Source organism: Chlorocebus sabaeus, chromosome 20 (genome assembly GCF_047675955.1).
Source record: "Chlorocebus sabaeus isolate Y175 chromosome 20, mChlSab1.0.hap1, whole genome shotgun sequence".
Lineage (NCBI taxonomy): Eukaryota > Metazoa > Chordata > Mammalia > Primates > Cercopithecidae > Chlorocebus > Chlorocebus sabaeus.
The window spans coordinates 89,905,085-89,923,357 of record NC_132923.1 but is presented as its reverse complement, the minus strand read 5'-3'; the positions used below and the strand labels follow the sequence as shown (position 1 = coordinate 89,923,357).

The following is an 18,273-nucleotide window of genomic DNA, read 5'->3' as shown; positions in this document are numbered from 1 at the left end:
TTTTTTTTTTTTTTTTTAATTTCTTGAATTCTGCCTGGTGCCCGTCTTTGAGCTGGGCACACAATAAATGTTTTATAAACATTTATTTCACTTGAACTGAGGAGACATACCAGGGGTGAGGGAGGTTGAAGAAACAGCAGGGTGAGAAATGTAGAGCAATGACCTACAAAGCAAGTGGGCAATGAAGAAATGGAGATATCCCAGGTCAAGAATTTTGTCTATTAAGAGAATAAGTTTTAAGCTAGAGGGTGGGAAGGTTGGTAAATAGAAAATGAGTAAAGTAAAATAATGGTTATTCTCAAGAGAGTGAGCCTGGTGCTTGTTCCTCATGGAGGTAGCACTAATAGGAAGGATAGAAGGTTCTGAGAGAGGGGCAGTAAGAGAGAAAACACATGGCCGGGGAGGCTGAAGGGGATGAATGGGGCATTGAATAGAATGGATGAGCCAGAAGGGAGGAGGCACAGAAACTTCATAGATGGTCAGTCCTAGCTATTTTTTTTAGACAGTCTTGTTGTGTCACCCAGGTTGGAGTACAGTGGTGCTATCACTGCTTATTAAAGCCTTGACCTCTTGGGCTCAAGCAATCCTCCCACCTCAGCCTCCTGAGTAGTCCTAGATATTTTTATGGAAGCATCAAGGTTGGAAAGTGATCACTTCATTCTGCCCCTAATTAACACAGTAGTTTTGGTTTTGAAGGGGTTCAACTGGGAACACAAACACATAATCATAAGAGAAAGAATGGGAGGAGGAAACAGGCAGATTATATCTCCAATGCTGGATAACCTGAGGTTTTTTTAGAGAATCCTAAGGCCTCTTCTGCCATGGCAGGGGCAGGGATTGAGAACAGCTGCTATGGTTATTGCTGGGGGCATTGACAAGCAAGCTGTTAAAAGACTTTGGAACCAGTAGAATTTACATAGTAAGTTCCATGCAAAAGGCCACTGGCACATGGTTCCATCATTTTCTCCAGTCAACAGCCTGGAAGTAAGAGAATAGAAAGTTTCAGTAAGGAAGCACAGAGCCAGTTCTTACTCTCACTGTGTTGCACTGTCCCTCTGCCAATGCTGGGAAATACCAGGATACAAAAATGTATCAAAGGTAGGCCAACACACAATCTGGTGGAGAGGACAGATAGATATGGAAAGCAGTGTTATGGTAAAACGGATTCATGCTACAACTGCACAGACCCACATGGGTTATCTGGATCTAGTCCTATCATACAGATAAGGAAATGAAGTCCAAAAGTAAAAACAAAAAACAAAAAAAGGCTACCCCTAACCTCCTTCTCTCCAGACTGAGAATTCCAAGGTCACCTTTCCTTTCTCCATGTGACCTGTGAGCTATACCACCTGTGCTGGTCTTTCCAGTTCCTTTGAAGGACAGGGCAGTGAAACCTTAAATGTATCCAACAGTGTTACTCTGTTTCATCTCCTCTGAAGGCTCATACTTCTCCACCCAGTTTTTAAAATGTTGGGTGGAGAAGTGTGAACCTCTAGAGGAGATGGAAAAGAGGCAAGCAGAGAGGTGTGAAAGAAACCAGGATCATCCAGTGTGAGATACAGAGAGGCTGAGACACTTGAAACGAAAGATGAATGATGAGTTACAAAACAAAGATAAAGTTTAAAATGTGTTTATTGGAATTCATATCATGGAAGTCAGTTGTAAACTTGGGAAGAGGTGTTGAAATGATAGAAACAGAAATCAAAATAAAGTGGGTTGAGAAGAAATTAGGAGGGAAGTAAGGAGCTGTGCAGAAGTGTCAACCACTTTGAAGAGTTTGACTGTGAGAGGAGAGTTGGAATGCTTCTGGATGGGGATCTCAGGGATTTGAGAGTGAAAGAAGTTTAAAGTCTCTCTTCCTCTCTCTATTTCCTATCCCAACCTCACCCCCAATTCCTAGTAAGTGAGGGTGGGATTCATAGTGCAGTCACTGGCTTTGAAGGTAGGAGGAAGAAGAAAAGGTTTGGGCAGATGTAGAGTTTCATATTTTGTAGTACTTTAAGCCACAACACAGTGTAACACAAAATGCAAATCGCATAAAATCCCATTAAAAATCTCCAGTCATAGACAGTTTTGAATGATACTAATATTATTTAATTTTACAATGTTAATATGCAGTATCTATTTTCCTTATTAAATATAAATAGGCCAACTCAAAATTATTAAATTTAAGAGTACATTGAGGGCCTGGTGGAGTGGCTCACACTTGTAATCCCAGCACTTTGGGAGGCCGAGGTGGGCAGATCACCTGAGGTCAGGAGTTTGAGACCAGCCTGGCCAACTTGGCGAAACCCCATCTCTACTAAAAATACAAAAATTAGCCAGACATGGGGACAGGTGCCTGTAATCCCAGCTACTTGGGAGGCTGAGGCAGGAGAATTGCTTGAACCTGGGAGGCAGAGAGTGCAGTGAACTGAGATTGTGCCACTGCACTCCAGCCTGGGTGACAGAGCAAGACTCCATCTCAGGAAAAAAAAAGAAAGAGCATATTAAGGTCAACTAAAGTCATTTAAACTTAACCTTCCCCATCTGATGAAAGAGTTTATTTGCTTAACATCAAATTAAATAAATTGCTATTTTGGATAATAAGTTAAACAATTGACTTACTTAATAGTAAGCAAATGCCTTAAGCAATTCTCATATTTGTCCAACTTGGGCATGTTTCAAAAATAATAATATTGTTTGAACATCGCGTAAGTAACGTAATTTATGGTGTAACCGACACATCACCTTCTGCCAAGTTAGACTCTTATCTGGAATAATAATAATAATATCAAATAACCCTGAACTCTTACTATGTGCCAGGCATCTTACATATGCTATCTCCATTCTCCCAAGTAGGCCTCACTATTTTCACTTTACAAATGAGCAAGTTGAAGCCTGAGAAATGAAATAACTTGACCTTAGTCATATGTGGCTCCTGAAGTCTGTCTTCTGTATCATATCGTGCCTGCAATGCATCCTAAGACCTCTCCCCTACCACTTTTTGACATTATACAGACTTATATAGTGAGTCATAAATTTGCCAAAATTTATGGCAACTAGCAGCTCTTGGGGCTGCTTTGCCTATTCAGTAGCCATTCTTTATTCCTTTACCTTCCTAATAAACTTGCTTTCACTTTAAAAATAAACAAACACCACCAACAACAAACTCAGAGTGAACCAGCCACAACAACCTACCATTTGAGAAGATGGCATGGTGCCCTTTCCCCTAGAATGAAACTGAGAGCTGGTGACTACTTATTTATGTGCTGATACAGAACAACAAAAACAAAATGTAGGAAAAAAATGTTTAAATGTATAGAAACAAGTTAACTAGGAAGACTAAGCAAAGGACTTTATTTTTTGTTAGAGACAATGGGACTTTGGGCAAACTGATTCTTAGACTTGTAATTTTTCAAACATTCACTCCCAAGTACCAGGAAGTGGAAACTATAAGAACTTACCTACTATGTCACTTTTACATATATTTTATCCTTCAGTCCTCCAGACCACTCTGTGAAATGCAGGACAGTATAAGCCTCATTTCACAAATAAGGACAAATAAGCTAAAAAAAACCCTGGTCCCTGGTTCAGTGGGCTCTTGGGTGCTGTTGCAAAGGGACTGGCATGTGTATTATTTCACATCTATGCCATACCTTTTTTATTTTTCCAGTCTGGTTTTTTTTTTAAAAAAAAAAATATCGATAGTTTTTTAAAATTATTATTATATTTTAAGTTCTAGGGTACATGTGCACAGCCTGTAGGTTCGTTACATATGTATACATGGGCCATGTTGGTGTGCTGCACCCATTAACTCATTTACCTTACATATTTCTCCTAATACTATCCCTCCCTGCTCCTCCCACCCTACGACAGGCCCCATTGTGTGATGTTCCCCACCCTGTGTCTAAGTGTTCTCGTTGTTCAATTCCCACCTATGAGTGAGAACATGTGGTGTTTGGTTTTTTGTCTTTGCCATAGTTTACTCAGAATAATGGTTTCCAGCATCATCCATGTCCCTACAAAGGACATGAACTCATCCTGTTTTATGGCTGCATAGTATTCCATGGTGTATATGTGCCACATTTTCTTAATCCAGTCTATAATTAATGGGCATTTGGATTGGTTCCAAATCTTTGCTATTGTGAATAGTGCCCCAATAAACGTACATGTGCATGTGTCTTTATGGCAGCATGATTTATAATCCTTTGGGTATATACCCAGTAATGGGATGGCTGGGTCAAATGGTATTTCTAGTTCTAGATTCTTGAGGAATCGCCACACTGTTTTCCACAGTGGTTGAACTAGTTTAGAGTCCCACCAACAGTGTAAAACTTCCTATTTCTCCACATCCTCTCCAGCACCTGTTGTTTCTTGACTTTTTAATGATTGACATTCTAACTGGTGTGAGATGGTATCTCATTGTGGTTTTGATTTGCATTTCTCTGATGGCCAGTGATGATGAGCATTTTTTCATGTGTCTGTTGGCTGCATAAATGTCTTCTTTTGAGAAGTGCCTGTTCGTGTCCTTTGCCCACTTTTTGATGGGGTTATTTGTTTTTTTCTTGTAAATTTGTTTGAGTTCTTTGTAGGTTCTGGATATTAGCCCTTTGTCAGATGAGTAGATTGCAAAAATTTTCTCCCATTCTGTAGGTTACCTGTTCACTCTGATGGTAGTATCTTTTCGCTGTGCAGAAGTTCTTTAGTTTAATGAGATCCCATTTGTCAATTTTGGCTTTTGTTGCCATTGCTTTTGGTGTTTTAGACATGAAGCTCTTGCCCATGCCTATGTCCTGAATGGTATTACCTAGGTTATCTTCTAAGGTTTTTATGGTTTTACATCTAACATTTCAGTCTCTAATCCATCTTGAATTAATTTTTGTATAAGGAGTAAGTAAAGGATCCAGTTTCAGCTTTCTACTTATGGCTAGCCAATTTTCGAAGCACCATTTATTAAATAGGGAATCCTTTCCCCATTTCTTGTTTTTGTCAGATTTGTCAAAGATCAGACGGCTGTAGATGTGTGGTATTATTTCTGAGAGCTCTGTTCTGTTCCATTGGTCTACATGTCTGTTTTGGTACCAGTACCATGCTGTTTTGGTTACTATAGCCTTGTAGTATAGTTTGAAGTCAGGTAGGGTGATGCCTCCAGTTTTGTTCTTTTGGCTTAAGATTGTCTTGGCAATGCGGGCTCTTTTTTGGTTCCATATGAACTTTAAAGCAGTTTTTTCCAATTCTATGAAGAAAGTCATTGGTAGCTTAATGGGGATGGCATTGAATCTATAAATTACCTTAGGCAGTATGGCCATTTTCACGATATTGATTCTTCCTATCCATGAGCATGGTATGTTGTTCCATTTGTTTCTGTCCTGTTTTATTTCACTGAGCAGTGGTTTGTGGTTCTCCTTGAAGAGGTCCTTCACATCCCTTGTAAGTTGGATTCCTAGGTATTTTATTCTCTTTGAAGCAATTGTGAATGGGAGTTCATTCATGATTTGGCTCTCTGTTTGTCTGTTATTGGTGTATTAAAATGTTTGTGATTTCTGCACATTGTTTTGCATCCTGAGACTTTGCTGAAGTTGCTTTTCAGCTTAAGGAGATTTTGGGCTGAGACCATGGGGTTTTCTAAATATACAATCATGTTATCTGCAAACAGGGACAATTTGACTTCTTCTTTTCCGAATTGAATACCCTTTATTTCTTTCTCTTGCCTGATTGCCCTAGCCAGAACTTCCAATACTATGTTGAATAGGAGTGGTGAGAGAGGGCATCCCTGTCTTGTGCCAGTTTTTAAAGGGAATGCTTTCAGTTTTTGCCCATTCAGTATGATATTGGCTGTGGGTTTGTCATAAATAGCTCTTATTATTTTGAGATACGTTCCATCAATGCCGAATTTATTGAGCGTTTTTAGCTTGAAGGTTGTTGAATTTTGTCAAAAGCCTTTTCTGCATCTATTGAGATAATCATGTGGTTTTTGTCTCTGGTTCTGTTTATATGCTGGATTATGTTTATTGATTTGCATATGTTGAACCAGCCTTGCATCCCAGAGATGAAGCCCACTTGATCATGGTGGATAATCTTTTTGATGTGCTGCTGGATTCGGTTTGACAGTATTTTATTGAAGATTTTTGCATCAATGTTCATCAGGGATATTGGTCTAAAATTCTCTTTTTTTGTTGTGTCTCTGCCAGGCTTTACTATCAGGATGATGTTGGCCTCATAAAATGAGTTAAGGAGGAGTCCCTCTTTTTCTATTGATTGGAATAGTTTCAGAAGGAATGGTACCAGCTCCTCCTTATACCTCTGGTAGAATTTGTCTGTGAATCCATCTGGTCCTGGACTATTTTTGGTTCATAGGCTATTAATTATTGCCTCTATTTCAGAGCCTGCTATTGGTCTGCTCAGGGATTCAACTTCTTCCTGGTTTAGTCTTGGGAGAGTGTACGTGTCCAGGAATTTATCCATGTCTTCTAGGTTTTCTAGTTTATTTGTGTAGAGGTGTTTATAGTATTCTCTGATAGTAGATTGTATTTCTGTGGGGTTGGTGGTGATATCGCTTTATCAATTTTTATTGCATCTATTTGATTCTTCTCTCTTTTCTTTTTTATTAGTCTTGCTAGCGGTCTATCAATTTTGTTGATCTTTTCAAAAAAACCAGCTCCTGGATTCAATGATTGTTTGAAGGGATTTTTGTGTCTCTATCTCCTTCAGTTCTGCTCTGATCTTAGTTATTTCTTGCCTTCTGCTAGCTTTTGAATGTATTTGCTCTTGCTTCTCTAGTTCTTTTAATTGTGATGTTGGGGTGTCTATTTTCAATCTTTCCTGCTTTCTCTTGTGGGCATTTAGTGCTATAAATTTCCCTCTACACACTGCTTTAAATATGTCCCAGAGATTCTGATATGTTGTATCTGTTTTCTCATTGGTTTCAAAGAACATCTTTATTTCTGCCTTCATTTCATTATGCACCCAGTAGTCATTCAGGAGCAGGTTGTGCCATCCATGTAGTTGAGCAGTTTTCATTGAGCTTCTTAGTCCTGAGTCCTAGTTTGATTGCACTGTGGTCTGAGAGACAGTTTGTTATAATTTCTATTCTTTTACATTTGCTGAGGAGTGCTTTACTTCCAACTATTGGTCAATTTTGGAATAAGTGTGATGTGGTGCTGAGAAGAATGTATTTTCTGTTGATTTGGGGTGGAGAGTTCTGTAGATGTCTATTAGGTCCACTTGGTGCAGAGTTGAGTTCAATTCCTGGATATCCTTGTTAATTTTCTGTCTCATTGATCTGTCTAATGTTGACAGTGGGGTGTTGAAGTCTCCCATTATTATTGTATGGGAGTCTAAGTCTCTTTGTAAGTCTCTAAGGACTTGCTTTACACATCTAGGTCCTCCTGTATTGGGTGCATATATATTTAGGATAGTTAGCTCTTCTTGTTGGATTGATCCCTTTACCATTATGTAATGGCCTTCTTTGTCTCTTTTTATCTTTGTTGGTTAAAGTCTGTTTTATCAGAGACTAGGATTGCAGCCCCTGCTTTTTTTGTTTTCCATTTGCTTGGTAGATCTTCCTCCATCCCTTTATTTTGAGTCTATGTATGTCTCTGCATGTGAAGTGGGTCTCCTGAATACAGCAAACTGATGGGTCTTGACTCTTTATCCAATTTGCCAGTCTGTGTCTTTTAATTGGGCCATTTAGTCCATTTACATTTAAGGTTAATATTGTTACATGTGAACTTGATCCTGTCATTATGATATTAGCTGGTTATTTTGCTCGCTAGTTGATGCAGTGTCTTCCTAGCTTTGATGGTCTTTACATTTTGGCATGTTTTTGCAATAGCAGGTACCAGTTGTTCCTTTCCATGTTCAGTGCTTCCTTCAGGATCTCTTGTAGGGCAGGCCTGGTGGTGACAAGATCTCTCAGCACTTGCTTATCTGTAAAGGATTTTATTTCTCCTTCACTTATGAAACTTAGTTTGGCTGGATATGAAATTCTGGGTTGAAAATTCTTTTCTTTAAGAATGTTGAATATTGGCCCCCACTCTCTTCTGACTTGGAGAGTTTCTGCAGAGAGATCTGCTGTTAGTCTGATGGGCTTCCCTTTGTGGGTAAACCTACCTTTCTCTCTGGCTGCCCTTAACATTTTTTCCTTCATTTCAACTTTGGTGAATCTGACAATTATGTGTCTTGGAGTTGCTCTTCTTGAGGAGTATCTTTGTGGCGTTCTCTGTATTTCCTGAATTTGAATGTTGGCCTGCTTTGCTAGGTTGGAGAAGTTCTCCTTGATAATATCCTGCAGAGTGTTTTCCAACTTGGTTCCATTCTCCCCGTCACTTTCAGACACACCAATCAGACGTAGATTTGGACTTTTCACATGATCCCACATTTCTTGGAAGCTTTGTTCATTTGTTTTTACTCTTTTTTCTCTAAACTTCTCTTCTCACTTCATTTCGTTCATTTGCTCTTCAATCACTGATACTCTTTCCTCCAGTTGATCAAGTCGGTAACTGAAGCTTGTGCATTTGTCACGTAGTTCTTGTGTCATGGTTTTCATCTCTATCAGTTCGTTTATGGACTTCTCTGCATTGGTTATTCTAGTTATCCATTCTTCCATTCTTTTTTCAAAGTTTTTAGTTTCTTTGCACTGGGTACATAGTTCCCCCTTTAGCTCTGAGAAGTTTGATCAACTGAAGCCTTCTCTCAACTCGTCAAAGTCATTCTCCGTCCAGATTTGTTCTGTTGCTGGCAATGAACTGTGTTCCTTTGGAGGGGGAGATGCGCTCTGATTTTTTGAATTTCCAGCTTTTCTGCACCGCTTTTTCCCCATCTTTGTGGTTTTATCTGCCTTTGGCCTTTGATGATGGTGACGTACTGATGGGGTTTTGGTGTGGGTGTCCTTTCTGTTTGTTAGTTTTCCTTCTAACAGTCAGGACCCTCAGTTGTAGGTCTGTTGGAGTTTGCTTGAGGTCCACTCCAGACCCTGCTTGCCTGGGTATCAGCAGCGGAGGCTGCAAAAGATAGAATATTGCTGAACAGCAAGTGTTGCTGTCTGATTCTTGCTCTGGAAGCTTTGTCTCAAAGGTGTACCCAGCCATGTGAGGTATGAGGTGTCAGTCTGCACCTAGTGGGGGATGTCTCCCAGTTAGGCTACACAGGGATCAGGGACCCACTTGAGCAGGCAGTCTGCCCATTCTCAGATCTCAAGCTCTGTGCTAGGAGAACCACTGCTCTCTTCAAAGCTGTCAGACAGGGCCATTTACATCTGCAGAGGTTTCTGCTGCTTTTTGTTTAGCTATGCCCTGTCCCCAGAGGTAGAGTCTACAAAGACAGGCAGGCCTCCTTGAGCTGTGGTGGGCTCCACCCAGTTTGAGCTTCCCAGCAGCTTTGTTTACCTACTTAAGCTTTAGCAATGGTGGGTGCCCCTCCCCCAGCCTTGCTGCTGCCTTGCAGTTAGATCTCAGACTGCTGTGCTAGCAATGAGGGAGGCTCCGTGGGCGTGGGACCCTCCAGGCCAGGCTTGGGATATAATATCCTGGTGTGCCTTTTGCTAAGACCCTTGGTAAAGCACAGTATTAGGGTGGGAGTTACCCGATTTTACAAGTGTTGTGTGTCTGAGTTTCCCTTGGCTAGGAAAAGGAATTTCCTTCCCCCTTGCACTTCCCAGGTGAGGTAATGCCTCGCTTTGCTTCAGCTCTCACTGATTGGGCTGCACCCACTCACCAGCACCAACTGTTCGACACGCCCCAGTGAGATGAATCCAGTACCTCAGTTGAAAATGCAGAAATCACCCATCTTCTGTGTCACTCATGCTGGGAGCTGGAGGCTGGAGCTGTTCCTATTCAGCCATCTTCGGCACCCCCCTGAACAATCCTTTGATCACTGTTTTATCTTAACATATGCTTACCATATATGCTAGATTAATACTGAAAATATAATGAATATGATTATATAAAATTATTGTATAATTTAAAATGTTTACATTAATTCATTTTATTCTGTAAATATACTAAATTATTTTACAAATCTGCTTACTGAGTGATACAAGTTATGCACATTGTCCATGGAAATTGTCGTATTTATGACTTCCAGAGATTTTACACAATGTGTAAACAATAACCGACTGAAGTTTCTGCAGGCAGTATTGTGCCCATAGCTCTACACAGCAGAGAGACAGAATCTGACCTTAGGTCAAGTCTTGGGGAGAGAACAAGAATCTGGATCAGAGCCCAGGTCATCAGAAACAGTTCCAAATTCCTAACTTGTACTGGTACCTCCAGAACTACATGGTCTCTGTGGTTGTCCTGCCCTTCGCTCCCACTGCAAAGACTACAACTAAATGAAAGCATTCATCTATCTACCCTCGTTGATAGTTCCAACAGGACCAGGAGCTACAACAGACTCGAAAATGGGTGGAGACATTCCCAAGTGCCTGTCCTCATTGGCTATGGGGAGGCAAAGTTCGTGTCCAGCTCTATGACCCTGACTACATGAAGGTGATTCTGGGGACATCAGGTGAGATTGAAACTTCATCCTGACTGCATCAGCTCTTCCCTGCTGATACATGCCCCTGGGTCTGTAAAAACCCAGTAGAAAGTGGCAGTTCAAATGTTAATGTCTAAACCCTGTCCCAACCATTCACAATGCCCACAGTCTAGGCTACAGCCAGAAGTATTTACTGAGTATTGAATGTTTAAAACAACCGTGTGGGGGTAAATTTGCTGTTTTTCCTTTTCCTTCTTGCTGTTTTAAGCTAATACATTGCCACATGTCTCACAGATATGTGGGTATATGCATATGGTACTGGTGTTGATCTATAATTTTGAGATTTTGGTTCTTATTCTCATTTTCACTCATCAATGAATTATGACATGGATTTGGTAACTATAACTCCTTCCAGTCCTGGGTCACTGGTAGACTAAGCCACCACCAATGGCTCTGTCTTACCCTCTGGCCTGGAGGACATTGCCTATGTTTCTTACCAACTCCTTCCTAGATCTGTGGGTGTTCTGCTGCTGGAACACTGAATCTGACTTCCTGAGCCCACATTGATCTTTATGGCAGACATGGAAAGGGACAGGAGGCAAAATGGGAAATGACACAGGTCAAACTGCCAACACACAGACATTATCAACTGATAGAAGCCCATGGTCTGAACCACAGCTACCTCTGGGGATGCCAAATTTAGTAGTAGTAGCTCCCAGTTTCCTGTAAAGCCTTGTCTTATCTCTCAGACTCCAAAATTCCAGAAAACTGTAGATTCCTGGCTCCCTGGGTTGGTATGTACATGTAAACTAGGACTGCTCCCCAGTTCCCCATCTGCTCCCCAGTTAGATTTGCCAAGAGCAAACTCTTTGGCTCACAGAGAACAAAAGGTGAGGGGCCACCACTGTCATGACCCATCCCTAATCTAGTTTCATGTCCCTTCTTTTAACAAGACCCTCACCCTGTCCTAATGCTGGTGTGAGCCCTCCTCAGGCTCAGCTTCTTCCACTTCACTTCTCAGTTCTCTCCAGACATCCTCAGCCTGATATTTATTTAACAACTGCCCACAACTCTTTCCAAACTTCATCTCACAACTGTCCTAATCACAGGGATGTATCAGCCCAATTAGGACATTCCCATACCTGAAATGCACCTGCTTTCCCTGCCATAGCCCACGAAGTACCTTCTAGGTTTTCTCCCCTCAGAAACCACCTTGTCTCCTTCCCAAGAGATCCCTTTCATCCTGCCTCTCCCCAACACACATACACACACCCATCTCTTGGCCCAGGGTATGGTTTGCCCCTGCTGAATGGGCAGAAGTGGCACCAGCACTGGCGGATGCTGACCCCAACATTCCATTATGACATCTTGAAGTCCTACATGGGGCTCATGGCGGACTCCATACACATGATACTGGTGAGTCCATCTTTCTCCCCTCCAGACATCCAATCACAGCATGCACTCTCACCAATTTCACTCTCAACTCTGTGTCCCACAGACAGCCATAGACACAGCCAAACAGAATAACACACTCAGACCATTACTGTGAGTAGGGTTCCCCAAAAGTGATGTGATAGCAGAGCACCCAGGCATCAAGTTTCATCCACACTTTGCTCATTGTCACAGGGAATGAGGATCACAGTGGATAAATTCTGCCTCCCACTTTGAAATCTTCAGCGCAGGGTACTGGAGAGATGGTCAATCTACTGGACATCAGGACACCCTACCCCTGATGGCCTTGACAATGTCATCTCCAGTGTCAGGATGGACAGGCCAGGATGTCACTCACTGAGGCTCTGGCCTGGGACCCAGAGCTTTCTGCATGGATTTGAGCCGTGCATGCAGTGAAAGGGACACCAGCTCTTCATTCTCAGAGCCAGAGCTGCCATACCCTTCTCTCCTTTCCAGACTCTGATTTCTCACTCAACTGTGCTCAGCAAATATTTCACGAATGAAAGTTAATTGAAGTCCCTGATATGCCTCCATTAGGCACCTATATGAGCCTTTTTTTTTTTTTTTTTTTTTTTTTTTGAGACGCGTAGTCTTGCTTGTCATCCAGGCTGGAGTGCGGTGGTGCAATCTCGGCTCTCTGCAAACTCCACCTTCCAGGTTCACCCCATTCTCCTGCCTCAGCCTCCCGAGTAGCTGGGACTACAGGCGCCCGCCACCATGCCCAGCCAATTTTTGTATTTTTAGTAGAGACGGGGTTTTACCATGTATATGGGCCTTTTAGACTTCCTATTGTTTTGACACTTGTCCCCCTAAAGTTGAGATGCAATCAGTCTCGCAGAACAAGCTCAGTTTTCAAACACTGAAGAGTACTCCTATTATTTATTCATAAACAACAATAAAAAATGTTTCCAGCCAACTATAGGGTATAACTGAATCTAAGAATACAAAACTTACTTCAGGCTATTGTGAGCAAACATGGTTAATGCTGCATTAAAACTTTGAAAACTAGGTATTGGTTTACACATATTGATTCACAATACCAATATCAGCACTACATCTGCTCTTAAAATGAGGGATCCCAACCATGATATCTGGAGATAAAGGGAAAAGCCAAGCCCTATTAGCAAAAGACTTCTGGGGAATTAAGAAGGTCCATGCCCTCTCCCACTACAGGACAAATGGGAAGAGCTCATTGGCCAGGACTCCCCTCTGGAGATCTTTCAGCACGTCTCCTTGATGACCCTGGACACCATCATGAAGTGTGCCCTCAACATCCAGCTGGACCGGTCAGTGATAACTCTCCAGCTGTGGGGTTCATGTTCTTATCAACTGCATGGACATACCTGAGAGGCAGGTGGGGCAGCTTGTGGGCTCACCTCCACAGGAAGAAAGACTCAGCCTATGACAAAGCTCTAATCCCAGACCAGATCAAACCATGCTTCAGCTAAGGATTCCTTATCCCTAGTACAGGTAGACCTGACTGTTCACAATATCTTATAAAAACCTCAGGATCACAGAGCTCTAAGACAGAAGAAACAAGTGCCTCAGTGATGCCTGTCCCGTGTTTGAAGCTATCTCCATCCAGATTCCACATTGCCTCCAAACCAGAGGCCCCTTTGACTTTGGTCTCTTCTGCATCCTTTCCCTCAGGGATATCCAATCCTACATCCAGGCCATTGGGGACCTTAAAAAGCTGTTTCCCGCACGAGCAATGTCTTTCATCAGAATGACACTATCTACAGCCTGACCCCTACCAGCTGCTGGAACCACCGTGCCTGCCAGCTTGTCCATTCCTCTTCTTGTCTCCTCCCTTCAACAGGCACAGCTAAAGGAGGCTGCCCTGACTCATCACACACAGCCAGGCCCCCTGTGGTCCCTGCAGCAACTGGGACACACCCATGACAGAGATTTCCATAGAGCAGGGGCTGGGAGCTGAGATGTTAGGGGCAGGCACTGTGCAGGCATTTACCTGTGTCCCCACATGGGGATGGTTACCTGAGACCCCATCCAAGCAGCATTCAAGCAGCAGCCCCATGGGTTGTGCCATTGCGGGGAGGCCTGCCCTGCCTCACACAGCACTAGAATTTTTACTCCTGAACATGCATCCACACCCACACTCATGCTGAGGTCTACCGGGCACCCACATGGGGGCAGGTGAACCGCTGGACCTCCTGGGGGCTGCTGACACTCTCAGCTCTGTATGGTAACCACTGTTCTGGAACAGATCGAGTGATCCAACTGAGGAAGGCTCACCTGAAAGAGGAGGGGGAGCTGGAGAAGGTCAGGAGGAAGAGCAACTTGGATTTCCTGGACATCCTTCTCTTGGCCAAAGTGAGTGTGTGTAGGAGAGGCCAGAGGCTTTTCCCAAAGCACAGAGCAAGAGACTAACCCTGCACTCTTACCTCGGCCTCCCCAGATAGAGAGTGAGAGCAGCTTGTCAGACAAGGACCTCCGTTCTGAGGCAGACACATTTATGTTTGGAGGCCATGACACCACAGCCAGTGGCATCTCCTGGATCCTCTATGCTCTGGCCACACACCCCAAGCTTCAGCAGAGGTGCCAGGAGGAGATCCAGAGCTTCCTGGGGGATGGAGCCTCCATCACCTGGTGAGTGAGGGTTCAAGAGATGCAGGAGTCATGCTCTCTCTGTAGGGGGTATTCACCTGGTCTTCCCAGGCCCTGCTGATGTTCAGGATGGACTTTGTTTCAGGGACCACCTGGACAAGATGCCCTACACCACCATGGGCATCAAGGAGGTGCTCAGACTCTACCCACTGGTGCCAGGCATTGGCAGAGAGCTCAGCACCCCCATCACCTTCCCTGATGGGCACTCCTTGCCCAAAGGTATGAACTTCTCCCATCCACTCACCTAAGCTCTCCACAGGGAGATGCGGAGGGTCAGGAATGCACCTGTGCTTCAGCAATTGCAAACCTCTCTGAGCCTCCCTTTCCTTGTCAAAAAATGAAACATATTTTATAGTTAGGATAAAGAATTTGAAATGCCTGGCAAAGAGCTTGAACCACCAAAAGTCTGATAAATAAATGTCAGCCTCTGCATGTGGCCTTGGGAACAAAAGCCCTAAAATTCTATTCCATGAGATGTGGAGAGCTAGAAAGAATCAGACACAGGCACAGGGAGATGTGGTTCTTTCCTGATCGGGTTAAGGCAAATGAGGGAGATCAGGAATCATAAGTCATGGGTCAGCTGTTGTCCAGCTTTTGAGGAGCCCTCAGATTGATGACAGAGAGCCACTGATGACCGTATTTGAGACCACTACAGTGGACAGAATCCACCAAGGCTCAACCCCCATTGGGTCTGGTCTCGGTCTTGTTATATTCTAGTTGTGTGACCACAGGCAAGACAATCAGCCTCTGAGACTGAGGTAGCTCCTCTGAAATTTGGGAATAAAGGAATGTCTTCCTTGGATCATTGTTGTGGGTATTGAGTGAGTTCATGTATATTCCCCAGTGGCCCTTGGAGGCATTTGATGAAGGTAGGTTCGCAGTGCACTTACTATAAACAGTAAAACACCAATGCTTTCTTGCTTCTCATTCCTGGATTCATAGTTTTCTACTCATCCTTTGAGCTCACATGCTTAACCAAGCTCAGCACCCCTGTATCATCCTGCTCAAAGTGATTATTTGAGGCAAAACTTGTCCCCTGCTGCATGAGGGACCAGGCCACCTCATGGATATGATCCATCTTCTCTCTCTCTTCCACACCCTCCCCACAGGATTGAAAGTCACTCTTTCCATTTATGGGCTTCACCACAACCCAAAGATGTGGTCAAACCCAGAGGTAAGAAGGCCTTGGAGGAGGATGATCTCTCAGGCCCAACACATTCTCCTGCTCAGGGGATCCTGTCTCCTTATGGGTAGGTAACAGAGGTTGAACTCTTATCTGTCCTGCCCTGGTGCTCTCTCTGCAGGAGTTTGACCCTTCCCGCTTTGTATCGGGTTCTGCTTGACACAGCCATGTTTTCCTGCCCTTCTCAGGAGGATCGAGGTGAGGCGCCATAATGCTGGTAATGGAGGTGGAGGTGGAGGTTGAGAAACAGGGGGAGGCTCTGGGCACACAGCTGATGCTTATGGCTCCCTAATTCATATGTGCCATCTTCACCTACACCCTTGGATGCTGGTGTTTGTGGGAAGGAAGTCTGATGCTGATGTCTCTGTGTACAAAAGAAAGACGGCATTTCAGGGCACAGGACGGCGACCTCGCTCCCTCTGCTTTTTCCAATGTCCAGCCAAAATTCACTGAGTGTGTGTGTTCTGAACTTTCACGTATTCTGGTGTTTCCCTCATTTGAGGAGTATGAATTTTCAATATTACACTTGTTCAGTCAATTAAATTGTATATATTAGCATTTCTCAATTTTCAGAGATATTAAAGTCAATTCTCTCTCCCCTACATATTGCCATTGCAGCACACTACCATTTCTACTTAATTCACCCATGTGTTATGTGAAAAAACTGAAATATTTGCATATATTTAGAATTAAGGTGCCTTGCTAGTCCTCCCTTACAAGCCAAAAAAGTGAATGGTTAAAACAACCGTTTGCAGAAAGTTTTATACCCATATGCATTGTCTCAAATATTTTGCTATCTTGTCCAACAAATGTCCACTGTGTTATAGTGTTCACATATTTGTGTCTCCTTTCCCATTTGGCAAAATTGTTTTTGTGCAGTGGGTTCTCTATGCCACGATCCCATAGGCCACATAGCAAAATGTTGACAAACACATGAAAATGAGAACAATAAACTGCCTTTGAGGAAAACCCTCTTTTCAGTATATGACAAATAACATTTGAAGACTTATGTGTGTGGATTATGAAACACACTTGAAATAGTTGCTGAGTTGGACATATGCACTCCAAAATAACTGCTGTGGAAATCCTCAGGGCTACAGGAAACATCGTATGAAAAGCAAATGCCAAGAACTAAGTAAATTGTTATTAGAAACATAGTTTTTCTAAATGAGTAATTATGTGAATTCTCCCGATGGTGAGTCCACTTTCACACAATGGTTGTTAAGCAGATGTTCCAGAAAGTCCTTCTCCAGCACTGTTTTATCCCAGGATGCCAACTTCCTCGTAAACAGTGGCTGTTAATCATGTTGCTGCCACTAGAGGACAGGAGAGCATCCCCAAGCTCCATTTCTAGTCCAGAACTAATATTTACTCTCAGTGTATTTCATTCTATTTTATTCTTTTTAAACTTAATTAACTTCATTCAAATATATAAGTATTTATTAAGCCTACCTCTGTGGGTTAGGCCCTGTGCAGCATGAGGGGAAAACAGGAAAAAGGTACTGTCCCTGCCTCTAGGAGTTCATAGTCAAGAACAAAAATGTGTTGTTATGTAGAAACATATTGTATGCTCCAGGCACACATCACTCCCTCATCCATCCTTTCACTTATTCAGTCACTGAGTGACTGAAGGACTGGCCTGCCCCTCCACACCTGTGGGCATTTCTTGTCAGGTGGAAGGAGAGACTTGGGAAAAGAAAGAGACACAGAGACAAAGTATAGAGAAAGAAAAGTGGGCCCGGGGGACCGGCTCTCAGCATATGGAGGACCCGCGCCAGCACCAGTCTCTGAGTTCCCTCAGTATTTATTGATCATTATCTTTACCATCTCAGAGAGGGAGGGGGAAGTGGCAGGAAAATAGGGTAATAGTAGGGAGAGGGTAAGCAGGAAGACATATGAATAAAGATCTCTGTGTCATGAATAAGTTTAAGGAAAAGTGCTGTGCTTTGATATGCATGTATGCAAACATCTCCATAAACATTTCCGTGCATTAAAGAGCAGCATTGCCGCTAGCGCTAGCATGTCTCACCTCCATCCAGCCCTAAGGTGGTTTTCTCCTATCTCAGTAAATAGAACATACAATTGGGTTTTACATTGAGACATTCCATTACCCAGGGACGGGCAGGAGACAGATGCCTTCCTCTATCTCAACTGCAAAGAGGCCTTCCTCTTTTACTAATCCTGCTCAGCACATACCCTTTATGGGTGTCAGGCTGGGGGACAGTCAGGTCTTTCCCTTCCCATGAGGCCACATTTCAGACTATCACATGGGGAGAAACCTTGGACAATACCTAGCTTTCCTAGGCAGAGGTCCCTGAGGCCTTCCACAGTGTTTGTGTCCCTGGGTACTTGAGATTAGAGAATGGTGATGACTTTTACCAAGCATACTGCCTTCAGGCACTTGTTTAACAAAGCACATCGTGCATAGCCCCAAATCCATTAAACCTTGAGTCACCACAGCACATGTCTTTGCAAGCACAGGGTTGGGGGTAGGGTTACAGATTAACAGCATCTCAAGGCAGAAGAATTGTTCTTAGTACAGAACCAAATGGAGT

General features: G+C 43.1%; 1 protein-coding gene and 1 pseudogene across 1 annotated transcript in view; one reads left to right on the top strand and one right to left on the bottom strand.

Annotated features, from left to right (window-relative positions):
* The window catches only part of CYP4X1 (cytochrome P450 family 4 subfamily X member 1), a 74,485-nt gene that overhangs the window by 41,193 nt on the left and 15,019 nt on the right, over nucleotides 1–18,273 (bottom strand). The window lies entirely within an intron of this gene.
* LOC103225928 (cytochrome P450 4A11-like) overlaps nucleotides 1–18,273 on the top strand; it is a 28,797-nt pseudogene that overhangs the window by 8,992 nt on the left and 1,532 nt on the right.